Source organism: Ovis canadensis, chromosome 3 (assembly GCF_042477335.2).
Source record: "Ovis canadensis isolate MfBH-ARS-UI-01 breed Bighorn chromosome 3, ARS-UI_OviCan_v2, whole genome shotgun sequence".
Taxonomy (NCBI): Eukaryota; Metazoa; Chordata; class Mammalia; order Artiodactyla; family Bovidae; genus Ovis; species Ovis canadensis.
In genome coordinates this window covers 49562980-49572624 of record NC_091247.1, presented here as the reverse complement: position 1 = coordinate 49572624, position 9645 = coordinate 49562980, and the positions used below count along the sequence as shown (strand labels likewise).

At 36.3% G+C, this 9645-nt stretch overlaps 1 pseudogene; it reads right to left on the bottom strand.

Annotated features, from left to right (window-relative positions):
• Positions 1–273: 273 nt before the first annotated feature.
• LOC138438095 (etoposide-induced protein 2.4 homolog) lies at positions 274–1176 on the bottom strand (annotated as a pseudogene).
• Positions 1177–9645: the final 8469 nt, after the last annotated feature.

Sequence of the window (9645 nt, the reverse complement as noted above, 5' to 3'; positions counted from 1 at the left end):
GAAAAAAAATCCCCATTCCTCAGAGGGACGGGAATGTGCACAGGGCCCTTGGCACAGGGGGTCCTGCCTTCCCTGGTTGGGGAGGTGAACAAGGTAAAGAACTGCCAGGGAGTCCTTCCTGTCCCACCCATCTCCACTGGATGGCGGATGACTCCAGGGACGAGCAGCAACTTGAGTTTGCAGGAGATGGGTGAGTTGAGGGGAACTTCCCTGCAGAAGTGGAGCTACTGAGGACAGACTGAAGGTAGACCATCTTATGGAGGACTCTGTTACTTAAGACAACCACCAAGGAGAAGTGGTGTAATTGGAAAAGGTATGCTTTTGCAGAGATCTTTGCTTCATTGGTGCTGAAAATGAATAAAGGAAAGAGGACAGATAAGAGACATCCATTGACTGTGTAGGAGGACTTCATCGCTGTGAGAAAACCAAGGGCAAACTAAATCCAAAGTAGTAAAGCCAACTTCTTTTATGTTTGACAACCTCTGATGTATTTCAGTTCCTTTATTGAACCAATGATATTTGAAGCAGTGTAGTGAGTAGAGAAGAAATATATACAGGAGGCCAACCAACTGACCAGCAAGATAGATGGGGAAAAGACTCACAAACATCCTCTGGAGGAGGAAGAGAGCCCGCAGCACAAGGTTGAAGAGCATATCAGCTATTATTCAGCTGATGCTAGGGAGTGAGTGAGGCTTCCTCTCTGATACCTCAAATGCCAGCTCAGCTACATCCTGAAACAAAATAGGGTTCCCAGCTTTGCTAAACACAAACAGGAGAAGCATCCAAAGAACACTGAAATTTGATGTGAGGAAGCATTCCAACTGCAAACAAACGTTCCCATGTCATGATGGGTCACCAGTAATTTGGGCCATTACTGACTGAAGCACAGGAACAAACACTCGATAAAACCAGAAGAGACTGAACCAAAACAATGCCACTATTCTAAGTACAGCACTGAAAAATTCTACTGACAATACATGGTTCACACTCCTGCTTCCTTACTATACTCTGGACTCTCCTCTGAACCAGGATCCTGCTTGTTCTTTTTCCACTGTTCCTCTCTCTCTTGCTGAATTCAAGCATCTAGCTTTGAGATGGTATTAATAGAAATTCCCCAGATGGAGTCTTTGATTCCCCTGGGAAGGCCCTGAAGAAATTTTTGATACTGTCAGCCATCTATCTCTTCACCACCCAAACTATCAACTATACAATGGAGATAGAAGTGTCTCCAAATCTTTCGTCATGAAGGACCTGGCAGCTTTGCTGCCATGGTTCCACTGGGCCAGACCCTTTTCCAGCCCTGCCCTTGGCCACCAAAGGTCCACTAGGCTACTCAGCACCATTCTGTACTGGTACTCTGGTTCCCGCTCAGGCCGCTGTCATGTCCACTCGGCATGCCCGGACCACATGGGGCCCCTACAAGTTTTAAAAGAGAAAAAAATTAAGACAACTGTGGAGAAAAAAGAAATTAAAAATAATCAATCCAAAAGAACATAAAAGACAAAATCTGATGCGACTAACAAAAAAACAACTAGCAGTTAGATAAATTTTAATCAAGAGCCTCAATGACTCCATTAACGTTATCTGTCTAAACACCCCAATAAAGGGTAAAGATTTTCAAAGTGGAAAAAAATCCACCTATATGCTATTTATAAGAAATCCGCTTTAATTATAAAGATATACATGAGTTAAACTGAAATGATGGAAAAATCCAATCTACTTTTTTAAAAAGCTTGTATATTTATATTAATATGGAAAGAAACAGATTTTAATACAAAAAGTACTAGGTCCAGAAGATCGTTATTCAAGGATAAAGAAATAAATTTCCAATGAATATATAACAACATTAAAAGTAAAAGCAACTAAGAAAAAATTCTCAAAATTGCAAAACTGAAAGAATGCAAAGAAAAATAGACAAATCCATTATGATGTATGCAGTTACTTGTTAGTGGATAGAGGGAGCATGGAAAAGGACCCTCCGCTGTGGGCCTCTGTTCTTGGTAAGGATACAAAGAGGAATCTGAGGTCTTACCCATGGTAAAAACAAGATTATTGATGAAACAACTGGAAAAACAGCTCAAGGGAGAGATGGGCCAAGCAAGAGAGGCACTGGACCCTGGTTTATTGAAGGAAGAACATAAAGAACACCTCAGCAGAGAGGTGGACCAAGCCAAGAGAGGCTCTGGCGCCTGAATGATGAGGTATGCAGGTTTTTCAAGACAGGGCTTTTAGATGTTCATTCAGGTGGGCATGGACTGAGAGTTTTGATTGACAGTCTGTAATGAAAGAGATCCCAGTTTGATTTCTGGGTAGGGAGGATCCACTGGAGAAGGGATAGGCTACCCACTCCAGTAATCTTGTAAGTCCCTTGTGCCTCAGTTGGTAAAGAATCCACCTGCAATGCAGGAGACCTGGGTTCAATCTTTGTGTCAGGAAGATCTCCAGGCGAAGAGAAAGGCTACCCACTCCTGTAAGTAGAGAATTCCATGGACTTAGTCCATGGGTTTGCAAAGAGTAGGACATGACTGAGTGACTTTCACTTTTTCTTGAAGTTACATAACCACAGCTCTATTGTACATGTCTTTCCCATAATTCAATCTGTTATAATCATATGTATGCATGTATAGAATATTTATGAACCTTTAATTGTCTCCCTGCTGCCTAAGGCCACTTGAGGACACAGCTGTGCATCAAAGGTGCATATGCGGAAGTTGGAGAAGCCCCTGTAGTTATTTGCATCCACTGTGCATCTAGGGTGCAGGCGTCAGAGTTGGACCCATCTCTATGCTTATTTTGTAGCGTATCTGCAAGCTCTTCTAGGCCACATTGGGGCGTGTCTGGGGTGGGGTTTAGATATCAGCTTGAATCTTTTTTAGCTAGGCCACACATCCTTGCTTATGCCTAACTTCCTGTTTAACATTACCTTTCAGTAATTAGTAGAATAACAGTAGAACTAGTACATAAAAAATCAGTGTGTTTATATGTATAGAAGCCCTGAACAACCCTAAAGACTCATCAGTTAACATGTGCAGAACACTCCACCCACAGCAGCCAAATATGCATTCTAAAATATGTTCGCCTGGAACATTCACAAACAGAATATTTTTCTGAGTCGTAAAACAAAGCTTAGCAAATTGAAAAAATTAAAATATATGAAGTGTTTTTCCCCAGATTAAAACAGATTAAGCTAAATATTGATAATACCTAAATTTATGGAAAATCTCAAATATTAATATTTTCAGTTAAAACAACACACTTCTAAATACACCACGGTTCAAAAATAAAATCACAAGAGAAATTAGAATATATTTTGAGTTGGTTGAAAATGAAGACACAACATATCTTCATTTGGTAAAGTCATCATAACTGAAAAGTTATAACATTTCAGGCTTATGTTACAAAGACACGTAGGTCTCAATTCATTGATCTAAGGTCCCACATGGAGAAACTGGAAAAAGAGGAGCAAATTAAACTCAAGGCAAGAATAAGGAAGGGAATAGTAAATATAAGAGCAAAAACTGAAAATTAAAAGCACAATACAAAATATTAATAAACCAAACCTGGTTCTGTGAAAAATAATTAATGAAGTTGATAAACCTCTAACCACTTTAAACCAAGAAAAAAAAAGCACAGATCATAAATATTAAAAATAAAATTGAGTCTATCTCTACCATAGAAAGAGTAAACAGAAGTAATGAATACTAAAAACAACTCTGTGTCTGTAAATTTCATAATTTTTATAAAATAGAAAATTCTCAAAAGACAGAGTATCATATTCACATTAAAAATAGATACATAAGTACTATATATTAAAGAAATAAATTCATGTCAATAAATAAAAGTCAGGGATTTGATGGAAAATTCTGCCTAAGTTTATAAAATATTTATAAAGGAAGCAATACTTATTCTACAAAAACTATGAACACAGATAAGAAGGGAACAATTTTCAACTGTCCTTAACAAGGTCAGAATCTCTCAGATAATCACACTAACGACATTACAGGAAAATAAAAATAGACTAATATTTGTCATAAGCACAGATATCTATATTTTAAATTATCAGAATTTCAAAGCAAACAATATCATGACGAAGTGTAGTTTACCTAGGGAAAGCAAAGTTCTTTTTTTATTGTTATTTAAAAATTTCACTAAATTTGGGAACATTTTGCCTGATATTCTTCAAATACAATATTTTATTTGACCTATTGTCTCTCTTCTCAGGAACTGAATCAACATTACATGTGCATTCTTTACCAACTGAGCTATCAGGGAAATTTATCTTCTTCTAGGCCTTACTACCAATTATACTTTATATATAGACAGTATGTATGTATGTGTGTAATATATGTTACTTACATAATTGACAAATATTCAGTCAGTCTTTTCTTACTGCCTCGTAAGGATCCCTGAACCTTGTCTCAAAGGTTTCAGTTGTTTTTGAATCTTTTTTTTTTAGGTAGGATAATTTTTGTTAATCTATCTTCAAGTTCACTAAGTCTTTACCATTCTACTATACAGTTTATCCAGAGAATATTTTCACCTCAGATATTGTATGCTACCTCTAATACTTAAATTTGATTATATATTATATAATTGCTTTACCTGCTGATATATTCTTTTATTTATTATAATATTTTCAAGTGTACTACACTAAACCTTTGAGTATATTTGGTGAAAATCTTTTGGATCAACATCATCTTGTGGGAAAGCACCTTTGATCTGGAATTTGTAGTCATGATAAACTCTTCCTTGCACTCTCCTAAAAGCACATTCTTTGACTTCTATAGCTTTATGTTCAGTGATAATGAATGATGCATGAAGGGTATCTCAATAACATATTGTGAACAGGTAGACATTATATATGTGTACCATTTTCAAAGTTTATACTAACTGGAGCTGGAGGCATTGTTTTACCTGCTCTCATACAGCTATCAGGCATCATGAGATCAAGAAAGTTCCCAAGATTCTGTGAACAGAATTTTAAGAGATGTTATGGGGAGAGAGGTGGGAGGGGGGTTCATGTTTGGGAACGCCTGTAAGAATTAAAGATTTTAAAATTAAAAAAATAAAAAAATTAAAAAAATAAAAATTAAAAAAAAATAAAGTTAATCTAGCATGCCTAGAAACCTGTGGCTAATAAAGGGACACTGGCAGTTTTCACACAATCTATATTGGCATTTTCAGATAACCCTTCACTCTTCTGAGTAAAACTGATGCCTGTCTGGTTCCCTAAAATTAGTTTCAATGGAAATGCCCTTCTTCCCATTTCTTATTCATAATGTCAGCTACTTTTATAACAGCTGCATTTGGAATATATTCATCTTGTCATGAAAAGCAAATCTACCATCGATTGCTGAATGTAAGACAGCAAGGAGGTTTGATGGTATTCATAGACCATATCACACTTCTTTTGAGATGTCTTTGAAATCAGAAAATAATGTGAATAGTTTGAAAAGGTTCACTGACAAACCTCTAGCGTGCTACTGAAATGTCATTTATCTCTGCACTCATATTGATTTTCATGAAGAGCTGAAATTTGAAATATACTGAATATTTGAATTTTGTACTTCTGTAAAAGCTATAAATATGTTACTCAAAAACTTTAAAAATATTAACTGGCATTTTGAAAAGGTATTATCATAAATTGTAAGTATGGTTTTGAAAACAATTCAGGAGAATTATATTTAAATATGCTTTTTCTAAGTGTACCATTTTTACAGTGAGAATAATGAATACAAGATGATATGAAATAAAGTTTCAGTTTTTAACTTACTTAAAAGGCAGTTTTCAATTAATTCAAAATAATACACAAGGGCTAAGTTTATAGAATTGATGTCCTAGATGTATTTCCGCAAATATGATAGTAAATATAAACAAGGCAATCTTTTTTAAAAAACCTTGCTTATTTTACTCATCAGGTTAATGACTAAAAGAGGATAATATATAATAATTTAAACAAAAGTAAAATATTGATAAATTGGTGGTTGTAAATATGAAAGTCCTTTAAAATAACATGTGGTTTTTCTGTGGATTATCTTTTCCTATGAACATTCTAAGGTGTGAAGAGCTTGCATTGAAGAGGAAAAATTTAAATTTTACATAACCTCCTATTCATTCTGCCCTGTAACTCAGCTTGCTCCTTGCAAAGTCTGGATCACATAGATCATGTAGTTTCAGCAAGTGGGGACTTAGAATATTAGGAACTGGAGCTTATCTCACTCACCCTTGCCCTGTTCTTTGCAATTGCCCAGCCCCTGCAAACCTGCTTAATCACGCCTGTCCTTGTAAAGGTCAGGCAGCCCCCTCCCTGTCTTGACTGCTGTCCCTACACACGTGAAACCCCTTAGTTTAAACCAGCCTATTAGCAACAAGTATTGCCCACTATAGTCGGTCTATAAAAACTCTGTAACCCGTTTGTTCAGGGTTCAGAGCTTGGAGTGTTAACTCCTTTGGGCCCGCCAGCATTATAAACCTGAGTTTTCCAACTCTTCAAGTGTGGTGCTTGGTTTCTCAATTACTGGTTTCTGCAACAGTATTTTATAGGATTTTTTTCTACACATAATATAGCACAAATTTATTTTAATAAAATATCTTTTTATATATAGTTCAAAATATTAACAGATCTCCTGTTCTGGGTTCCAATCATCTATTGTGCATTTATTAAAACATAAAAAATTGCAAAGCAACATAAAATAATTAAGGTAGATTTAGAAGAAATAAGAATTATTATTTTGTTTCACAAATCAAAACAAATCTCTTTACTTTTTGGAGTTTTTAGAAACGTAAGTGTATTATGTCAAATGGGAAAATTTTAGAGGGATTTTAAAGAAAGGGGTAATATCATAAATATTTTAAAGTTTCTATACAATTTGACACAATAGAACACCTGTAACAACAAATGGCTAGTAAATATCCAAGAAAATCATTAAGAAAAATAAGTCCAAAACTTGACTGTGGAACAAATAAGGCTGTTTACTACTATAAAACTCTTAAATTGTTACTTAGAGCTTAGCTAGATTGACTCTTAGCCATCCTTCTTCATTGTTACAAGTCTGAAGATTCAGATGACTTTTCTAATTCTTTTATGATATTATTGTTAATTTTATAAGCTTTTCAAGTTTTATTCTCAATTTCTTATATTTTCTGATTCCCAAAGCAGTATGATAAACATAATCTAAAAGGCACAAAATCATTAAACTGTAACCTTCCTGAACTCTGGGTGTCAAAATGGTGTTTACTATCACTAGAAAACATTTCAGTGCTTTTGTAATCTATTTTAAACCATATGGATGTCACCAAATGGTCAGTAATGAAATCAGATTGATTGTATTCTTTGAAGCCAAAGATGGAGAAGCTCTGTACATTCAGCAAAAACAAGACCTGAAGCTGACTGTGGCTAAAATCATCAACTCTTTATTGGAAAATTCATGCTTAAAATAAAGCTGGTAGGGAAAACCACTAGGCTGTTCAGGTATGACTTAAATCAAATCCCTTATGATTATACAGAGGAGGTGACAAATAGATTCAAGGGGTTAGATCTGGTACAGGCCTGAAGAACTACGGACAGATGTTTGTAACATTATCCAGGAGGTGGTGATCAAGACCACTCCAAAGCAAAAGAAATGCAAGAAGGAGAAATGGTTGTCTGAAGAGGCCTTACAAATAGCTGAGAAACGAAGAGAAACAAAAGGCAAAGGAGAAAGGGAAAGATATACTCAACTGAATGCAGAGTTCCAGAGAATAGCAAGGAGAGATAAGAAAGCCTTCTTAAGTTAACAATGTAAATAAATAGAGGAAAACAATAGAATAGTGTATTGCTGATCCTGTTTTTGATGCCAGTTGTTTTGCTGTATCTCACTGTCCACACTACTTGCTGAATCCAGGGTAGGCAAGGTGCAAGCTAAGAGGCCAGAAAAAGATGCCAGGAGCCTTAGGAACTGCAGACACATCTCTTCTCTTCTGGCTGGCACAACAGCTGGAGCAGCAGACATAACATAACACAACATAACTACACACAACCTCTCTCCTGGATGACACAGTGGCCATAACAAAATTTCCTCCTGGCTGATGAAATAGCTGTAGCAGCATTCACAGTATATTCTCTCCTCTCATGACAGACACAGCCATGACACAGCAGTAATTCCCCTCACTTTATGGATGAAGCTCCTACATATGTACAGCACAAAGTAGCTCATGACCAAGCGAGTAACTCGTGACACACATGTGCAGTGCTATGGCAACAGAGCCTGAACATGCCATCTTGGCTAATTTACTCTCTCCCCACAAATAGGAAAGATGAGAGATATATTCGAGAAAATTGGAGATACCAAGGGAACATTGAATACAGAGATAGGCACAATAAATGAAAGAAATGGCAAGGACATAACACAAGAAGAGATTAAGTAAAGGTGGCAAGAATATACAAAAGAAGTATAAAAAATTTATTAAAGACCTAGATAACCATGATGGTATGGTCATTCACCTGGAGCCAAACATCCTGGAGCATAAAGTAAAATGGCCTTAGGAAGTATTCCTATGAATGAGTGGAGGTGATGGAATTCCAGCTAAGCTATTTAAAATCCTAAAAATGATGCCATTTATATGCTGCATTCAATATGCCAGCAAATTTCCAAGACTCAGCAGTGGCCATAGAACTGGAAAATGTCAATTTTCATACCAATCCCAAAGAAAGGCAATGCCAAATAGTGTTAAAACTACCATAGAGCTGTGCTCACTTCACATGCTAGCAAGGTAATACTGAAAATCTTTCAAGCTAGGCTTCAGTGTTACATGAACTGAGAACTTCCAGAAGAGAAAGCTGAATTTAGAAAAGGCAGAGGAACCATAAAACAAATTTTCAACATCTGCTGGATCATAGAAAAAGCAAGAAAATTCTAGAAAAATATATACTTCTGCTTCACTGACTATGACAAAATTTGACTGTGGATAACAACAAACTGTGGAAATTTTTGAAAGAGGTGGGGAGGTCAGACCACCTTTCCTGCCTCTGGGGAAACTTGCACATGGGGCAAGAAGCAGCAGTTAGAATTGGACATGGAACAATTGACTCATTCAAAATTGGGAAAGTAGTATGTCAAGGCTGTGTATTGTCACCCTGCTTATTTAACTTCTATGCAGAATACATCATGGGAAATGCCAGACTGGATGACTCAGAAGCTGGAATCAAGATTACTAGGAGAAATACCAACTACCTCAGATATGCAGATAATACCACTTTAATGGCAGAAAGTGAAGAGGAACTAAAGAGTCTCTTGATGAGAGTGAAAGAAGAGAGTTAAAAAGTTGGCTCAAACTGAACATTCAAAAACTAAGATCATGGCATCTGGTCCTATCATTTCATGGCAAATAGATCGGGAAAAAGTGGAAACAGTAACAGATTTTATTTTCTTGGACTTCAAAATCACTGCAAATAGTGACTGTGGCTACAAAATTAAAAGACACTTACTCCTTGGAAGAAGACCTATGACAAACCTAGAGAGCATAGTAAAAAGTACAGATATCACTTTGCTGACAAAGGTACATATAATTAAAGCTATAGTTTTTCCAGTAGTCATGTAGGGATGTGAGAGTTAGACCATAAAGAAGGCTGAGCACTAAAGAACTGATGCTTTCAAATTGTGCTGC